Genomic DNA, 8,866 nt, shown 5'->3' with positions numbered 1-8,866 from the left:
ACAATCCAGTTTGGGGGAGGCTTCATGGCCTAAAAGAAGGGGAGTCCCCATAGACTGTAAGCTCTTTGTGTTTAATAACTCTGTGGAACTGAACTCGCCCAAGTGCCTAGTACATTAAATCCAGTTTTGGGGCAGTTCTAATCCCTGCTCTGCCGCTTGTCTTCTATGTGACTTTTGCGAGCCACTGAACTTCTCCGTGCCTCAGTGACCTCATGTAAAATGGGGATTAAGACTGTGAACCCCACGTGGGACAATCCGATTAGCTTGTACCTGCCCCAATGCTTAGAAAAGTTCTTAGCACATAGAAAATCCTTAACAAATTAAATATATTTTTTAAATTTTATCATGGCCTAAGGGAATGGGAATCGCTCTGGACTATAACCTTCTTATGTGCAGGAAACGTGTCTACCAACTCTGTTATATTGAAGTTTTCCAAGTGCTTAGTACAGTGCTGTTCCCAGAATAAGTGCTCACTAAGCATGAATGATTGAATGAGACTTGAGTTCTAATGCGGGCTATGCTACTGGCCTGCTGTGTGACCTAGGGGCAGAGACTTAACATCCCTAGGATTTCTCTTCCTCTTAAACTCTGAGCCCCTGTGGGACAGAAATTGTGTCTTTTTTTTTCTACTCCGGAAAGTGGAACAGTTTAGGCATACAACTTCTTAATAAATACATTAATGATATAATCGTTAGTAATGACTATAAAAATATGATACGTTCTATTGCATAACTCTGGGGATGGGAATGAAAGTTGGAAAATGGGAAAAGGTATGGGAGAAGGGAAGAAGGGATGATTGCAGCTCCATATGTCATGTCAAATCAATCCTCTCTCATCAATCCATCTTTCCTTCCTTTTATCCATCCATCCATCCATCCATCCATCTTTCCATCCATCCATCCATCCATCCTTAGCACGGGCTTCGGATTCAGACGTAGTGGGTTAATTAATTAATTCATTCATTCAATCATATTTATTGAGCGCTTACTGTATGCAGAGCACTGTACTAAGCACTTGGGAACTAGAAGTCTGCAACATATAGTGACGGTCCCTACCCAACAACGGGTTCAAAGTCTAGAAGGAGGAGACAGACAACAAAACAAAACATGTAGACAGGTGACAAAACCACCAGAACAAATAGAATTATAGCTATATACATATCATTAACAAAATAGTAACAATAGTAACTATGTACAAGTAAAATAGAGTAATAAATCTGTACAAATATATGCAAGTGCTGTGGGGAGAGGATGGAGGTTGGGGGGTGATGAAGAGGAGGAGCGGAAAAGGGGAGCTCATTTCGGGAAGGCCTCCTGGAGGAGGTGAGCCCTCAGTAGAGCTTTGAAGGGAGGAAAAGAGGTAGCCTGGCCGATGTGTGGATGGAGGGCATTCCAGACCAGGGGAAGGACATGGGCCGGGGGTCGACGGTGGGACAGGCGAAAACGAGGCACAGTGAGGAGGTTAGTGGCAGAGGAGTGGAGAGTGCGGGCTGGGCTGTAGAAAGAGATAAGAGAGGTGAGGTAGGAGGGTAAGAGGTGATGGAGAGCCTTGAAGCCGAGAGTGAGGAGTTTTTGCAGGGTCTAATCCAGGTTCAACTACTTGTCTGCCATGTGACCTTGAGCATGTCTCTTCACTTCTCTGTGCCTCAGTTTCCTCATCTATAAAATGGGAATTGAGACTGTGAGCCCTTTGTGGAACAGGGACTGTGTCCAACCTGATTACCTTGTTTCTACTCCAACATTTAGAACAGTACGTGGCATGTAAAAAGCACTTAATAAAGTCCATAATTATTGCTATCATCATTACCAATGGTATTTATTGACCACATCCTGGGAGCAAAGCACTGTAGTAAACTCTCAGGAGAGTTGAAAGGAGATATATTTCCATTGATCCTGCACTCCAGGAGTTTATGATCTAATGGGAATATAGACACATAATAAGTTACATAGAGGAGGAAGGAGAGAAGTGAGAGATGAAAAGTGGATGAACACCTGATTCAAGAGTACGGTTTCTACAGTCAACGGATTTGCACTCAGGACAAGTCAGAAGAAGCAGCATTGCCTACTGGGTAGAGCGCGGGGCAGGGATTCAAATGGACATGGGTTCTGATCTCGGTTCTACCACTTGTCTGCTGTGTGACCTTGGGCAGCATCGCTTGCCTTCTCTGTGCTTCAGTTCCCTCATCCATAAAGTGGGGATTGAGATGTGACCACCATGGGGGACATGGACTCTGTCCAATCTGATTAGCTTTTAACTACTCCAGCACTTAGTATAGTGCCTGATATATAGTAAGTGCTTCACAAAGGCCATAAGAAAAAGTTACAGTTGGCTGACTGACTGACAGATTCAGTGGCTCGGGTTGTGAATTAGACAGAGATGAAGCCATTCACAGTGGCTAAAAACTGTAGATAAAAACAGGAACCTTTGGGACGCTAGGATGCAGGTGCCGCTGTTTCCACTGGAACCCTGAGGGCCGGCACCATCGCTGATGCTTCAGGGACCGGGCACATGTCTCCCAGGAGCCTCAGAAACCACGTGACCAGAGGGTGTTTGACTTGTTCAGGCCATGAGATCCTCGGCAGGGCCCCGAGCCATCCTCCAGAGATGCCCCTCAGAGCAGCTTCTGCTTTATCAACCGAGACGGGACTTTGGAGAGCTTCTCAGGGTCCGAGGGAGAGCTGATGGGGACCGAGGGCTCCTCTCTGTTCCTTCTGGCTGAATGAACCCAGGAGTCTGAGGGGAAAGAGGAGACCAGCCCAATCCAACGGGCTCACAGTTGTCTACCCCCAAGGGGGTAGACAGGCATCAAAATAATTAAACAGGCAGTCAAATGTGGGGGACAGTTACCATGATTTCTTCCCTTCTCCCTTGTCATCCTCCGATTTTCTGATTTTCATAACCACCAAGAGTGATCTTAAAATTCATAGAATTACTGTTATTAGCAGAAGTAGTATCAACATTGTCATTATTGAATTTATTAAGAATTTACATGCAAAAGACTGTCAAGTGCTGGAGGAGAAACAAACACATCAGATTGGACATGTTTCCTGACTCTCAGGGGCTCAGATTGTAAGAGAAGGAGAGAACGCATATTGATTCCCGATTTTACAGAGAGACCCAAATAGGTTACGTGGCTGGACCAAAGTCATAGAGCAGGCCGGTGGCAGAACCGGGTAGACCTTTCAAATATGACTCCAACCCACATGCTCATTCCACTAATCAATCACTTGTCATTCATTCATTCATTCATTCATTCATATGTATTGAGTGCTTATTGTGTGCAGAGCACTGTACTAAGCGCTTGGAAAGTACTATTTTGAGTAAAGAGAGACAATCCCTTCCCACACCGGGCTTACATTCACACACGTCTTATCAGCCTTTGCCCCAGACACTGATGAATGCACAGACGCCGAATTTTCTTTCTAGACAGGTCTTTATATGTATACCCCCACAGTCAGAATGAGTAGTAGGATAGTTAGCAAAAGGAAACATACATTTTGTCCCTTAGAGAAGGAAGGAGGAATCTCCCTTTTAGGACTCTCCCCAGGGCGGTCTTCATGTCCCAGGTCCTCTGGCTGTAGATGAGAGGGTTCATGGCGGGGGGGCACCACAGTGTAGAACAAGGACATCAGCAGGTCCAGGGTCTAGGGGGAGTCTGACACGAGCTTGAGATAGGTTATGACGACCGTAGAGCGGAAGATGGTGAAGATGGCAAGGTGGGGCAGGCAGGTAGAGAAGGCTTTGGCCCGGCCCTCCGAGGCCAGCATCCTCCACACGGCCTGGACGATGTACCCGTAGGAGATGATGGTGAAGACGAAGCAGATGACACATAAAGCTACCCCACATGTGATGCTCACAACGATGGAGTCAGAGGTCATGGGTTCAAATCCCGGCTCCCCACTTTTCAGCTGGGTGACTTTGGACAAGTCACTTCACTTCTCAGGGCCTCAGTTACCTCATCTGTAAAATGGGGCTTAAGACTGTGAGCCCCCCCGTGGGACAACCCGATCACTTTGTAATCTCCCCAGCGCTTAGAACAGTGCTTTGCACATAGTAAGCCCTTGATAAATGCCATTATTATTATTATTATTATTATTATTATTATTATTATTATTATTTATGGCGACGTGGTCCTCGGAGCAGGAGATCTTCAGCCGGAGAGGACGTCACAGAAGAACTGCTGGACTATGTGGAACCCACAGAAGCTCAGAGAGAAGGTCGAAGCTGAGTAGAAGACGCCAAACAGCACCCCGCTGAGGCAGAAGATGGCTGCCTTCTTCCCAAAGACCGTGTTGTTCATGATGAGCTCATAGCGCAGGGGGCGACAGATGGCAGCATAGTGGTTGTAGGACATGACCGTGAGGAAGAAAACTCTTAACCTACAAACCGGAGCACCAGGAAGACCTGAGAGGTACAGCCCAAAACGGAAAAGGTGTTGCAGTTGGTCAAGAGGTTGAGGACAGGTTTAGGGACGATAACTGTGATAAGGCAGAGTTATAAGACGCCGGATTGCTAAGGAAGAAGTACATGAGGGTGTGGAGGGGCCCGTCAAGGACGGTGAGAGTGACTATGAGAGATTCCCCTTCAGGACCACCAGGTAGACCAGGAGGAACATCGTGGCATGGACCAGCTGAAGCTCCGGGATCTCTGCGTATCCCATCAGGAGGAAGTCCCTCACCGTGGAGACGTTGGACAGTTTTGGGAGGCAAAACTAACATTCTGCAATGGATGAGGGAAGAGCCAAACTTAGATTCCATTGATAGGGTGAGTGGAGGAATTGGCAAGACACTTGCTGGTGATTCTCTATAGAGAGCAGACAGTTATTGAATTCAAAATGATCTTTGAGTTCACCGTGGAGACACTGATCATTTCAGGGGCATGATGTCGATTCCATGCAGAGGAAGAGGGAAGACTTCAATTTAGAGACATTGATGTTGGGGGTGAAGGAATAGGACTAAGTCAATCAAGTCCATTTATTGAGTACCTACAGAGGACACTGAATTAGTACATATGATCACTGCCCACAACGAGCTTCCATTCTATTGGAAGCACCAAGCTTTGAACCGTGTAGAAGCAGTGTGCACTTCTCGGGTGAACACAGGCTTGGGAGTCAGAGGACCTGGGTTCTAATCCCAACTCTGCCATTGTTGGCTGCGTAGCCATGAGAAAGTGACAATTTATCTACATCCCAAGTTTCTCAATATTAAAATGAGGATTCGATACCTGTTTTCCCTCCTACTTAGTCTGTGAATTCCTTGTGTGACACAGACTGTGTTCTACCAGATTGTCTTGAATTTCCCACAGATCTTAATACTTTGCTTGGAACATAGTAAGCACATAAATCTCGAGTATTATTTTTGGTTGAGGAGACTGAAACTAAAATGAATAACAGATAGCAGAGGTCAGAGAACAGAAAGATATGTACATGACTGTTGTGAAAAACATTTTTCAGTGGTTTTAGAGTCAAACAAGAAGTGCCTTTGCACATAAAAAATACATCCATTTACTGGAGAGAGAATGGGCCTGGTAGACAGAAGGACCTGGATTCTAATCCTATCTTCTCTCCTTGTCTGCTGTGTGACCTGGGGCCAGTCACTTCAAGGCCCTACTGAAAGCTCACCTCCTCCAGGAGGCCTTCCCAGACTGAGCCCCCTCCTTCCTCTTCCCCTTTCCATCCCCTCTGCCTTACCTCCTTCCCTTCCCCACAGCACCTGCATATATGCATATATGTTTGTACGTATTTATTACTCTATTTATTATTTATTTTACTTGTACATATCTAGTCTATATATTTTATTTTGTTAATATGTTTTGTTTTGTTCTCTGTCTCCCCCTTCTAGACTGTGAGCCCACTGTTGGGTAGGGACCATCTCTATATGTTGCCAACTTGTACTTCCCAAGCGCTTAGTACTGTGCTCTGCACACAGTAAGCGCTCAATAAATGCGATGGATTGATTGATTGATTGATTGACTTACCTTCTCTGTGTCTCAGTTACCTCATCTGTAAATTTGGTAATTATAACTGTGAGCCCCTATGTGGTATGTACTATGTCCAACCTGATTAGCTTATATCCACCCCAGCGCTTTGTACAGCACTTAACGATGCTATAAAACAAACACAAAACCAACCAAACAACAAAAGCACATATACTCCAAACTGATTCAATTTGCTCACATATGTGCATTCACACTTGGACGCACACAAACACAAGCATACCTCATCATTCATCTAGTGCTTTCCTAAAGCATCGTTCAGCCTACGTCTCTCCTCTCCTCAACTTCCTCTCGTGACAAGTTGTGTCTTTTCATGAGCAACGAAAACGCACAATTGGCTTGAAGCCTTTCAGCCCTATGACTGCACTTCACCCCCTTATCATCGTTCAATTTGTCTATTCAGCTCTCAGAACAACTTTCCAGTTGTTACTCACGATTGACTCTCTCAATTCCATCCTAGCCTGGAACTCCCTCTCTTATCGACTCAAAATTAGAGAGAGCACAGGTCTTTCCGAATTCTGAGCACTGCTAAAATCCCCCCTCCTTCAACCAGGTACCCCGATTCTTTTCCCAGCCCTCTAAACCCACTTCACCTAACACAAATTTGAATCAACTCATTTTCATCTGCATTTAGTGGAATAAGCATGGGTCCAGGAGTTCTCTTCATTCATTCATTCAATCGTATTTATTGAGCGCTTACTATGTGCACAGCACTGTACTAAGCGCTTGGAAAGTACACGTTGGCAACATATAGAGACGGTCCCTACTCAACAGCTGGATCACATTCTAGTCTGTGGGCTCCTTGACGGCAGCATACACATATACCAGCTCTGTTCTATTGTACTCTCCCAAGCATAGCTAAGTGGGAGTCAGAGGACTTGGATTCAAATCCTGCCTCTGTCACTTTGCTGCTGTGGAACCATGGACAAGTCGCTTCACTTCTCTGGGCCTCAGTTTCCTCATTTGTAAAATGTCACCCAATAATTGCATATACATCTTTCTATTCTTTTTTTCCTTCTAGAAGGGGCAGGGAATGTGTCTGATATGGTGTTATAAAGTGGATACAGAATGGACTTGGGAGTCAGAAGGAGCCAGAAGTACCTGGGATCTAAGTTCGACCCCGCCACATATCTGCTGTGTGACCATGGACAATGGGAAAATCATTTAACTTCTCTGAGCCTCAGTTACCTCACCTGTAAAATGGGAGTTAAGACTGTGAGCCCATGTGGAACAAGGACTGTATCGAACCTGCTTAATCTGTATCCACCCCAGTGCGTACGACAGTGATGAGGACATAGTAAGCTTAAGAAGTACCACATATTATTATTACTCTCCAAGTGCTTAGTGCACACAATAAGCGCGCAATGAATGTGATTCGAAATTAATTGATTGCTAGCAAATAAACTGTGTCAACCTAGCTGAGTAGGCTGTAAAGCCCATGAGGGCAGGGATTCCAGCCATTCCCACTATTTGTCGTCTCCCAAAATTTAGGAAGAACCCTTAGAGGGAGGAATTCCTGATAGTTCCAGTGGCTGTCCAAAGCTGGTCACAATCTCTCAGCACTGCCTTTCATTTACCCTCTGCAAGAGATTCTGGGACCCACTGAAGGCCAAAGCCACTGTCCACAGTACCGACAGTGCCTGGAGGGTAGTTGGCATGGTAGCGAGGTTTGAGGACGAACGTGGAGAGGTGAGTGATGGTTGCAGGTTACTGAACTGAAAAATACCTCCACTCTGGCTAGCAGTTCTACCAAGCTGGGGGACGTGGCCCTGGTCCACATGTCCAAGACTGAACTACTTGTCTTCCCTCCCAAACCCTGCCCTCTCCCTGAATTTCCCATCTCTGGTGACGGCACTACCATCCTTCCCGTCTCACAAGCCCGCAACTTTGGTGTCATCCTCGACTCCGCTCTCTCATTCACCCCTCACATCCAAGCTGTCACCAAAACCTGCCGGTCTCAACTCCGCAACATTGCCAAGATCCGCCCTTTCCTCTCCATCCAAACAGCTACCCTGCTAATTCAAGCTCTCATCCTATTCCGTCTGGACTACTGCATCAGCCTTCTCTCTGATCTCCCATCCTCGTGTCTCTCCCCACTTCAATCCATACTTCATGCTGCTGCCCGGATTGTCTTTGTCCAGAAACGCTCTGGGCATGTTACTCCCCTCCTCAAAAATCCCCAGTGGCTACCAATCAATCTGTGCATCAGGCAGAAACTCCTCACCCTGGGCTTCAAGGCTCTCCATCACCTCGCCCCCTCCTACCTCACCTCCCTTCTCTCCTTCTACAGCCCACCCCACACCCTCCGCTCCTCTGCCGCTAATCTCCTCACCGTCCATCGTTCTCGCCTGTCCCGCCATCGACTCCCGGCCCACGTCATCTCCCGGGCCTGGAATGCCCTCCCTCTGCCCATCCGCCAAGTTAGCTCTCTTCCTCCCTTCAAGGCCCTACTGAGAGCTCACCTACTCCAGGAGGCCTTCTCAGACTGAGCCTCTTCCTTCCTCTCCCCCTCGTCCCCCTCTCCATCCCCCCGTCTTACCTCCTTCCCTTCCCCACAGCACCTGTATATATGTATATATGTTTGTACATATTTATTACTCTATTTATTTATTTATTTATTTTACTTGTACTTATCTATTCTATTTATTTTATTTTGTTAGTATGTTTGGTTTTGTTCTCTGTCTCCCCCTTTTAGACCGTGAGCCCACTGTCGGGTAGGGACTGTCTCTATATGTTGCCAACTTGTACTTCCTAAGCACTTAGTACAGTGCTCTGCACACAGTAAGCGCTCAATAAATACGATTGATGATGATGGTCCGAACTCCAACTTAGGCCCCAGTCTAGCTCCATTTATTCCATGCTCATCCTGTCC

The sequence above is a fragment of the Tachyglossus aculeatus genome, unplaced genomic scaffold (genome assembly GCF_015852505.1).
Source record: "Tachyglossus aculeatus isolate mTacAcu1 unplaced genomic scaffold, mTacAcu1.pri scaffold_114_arrow_ctg1, whole genome shotgun sequence".
NCBI classification, from domain to species: domain Eukaryota; kingdom Metazoa; phylum Chordata; class Mammalia; order Monotremata; family Tachyglossidae; genus Tachyglossus; species Tachyglossus aculeatus.
The sequence above is the reverse complement of the archived record's forward strand: the minus strand, read 5'-3'. Positions refer to the sequence as shown.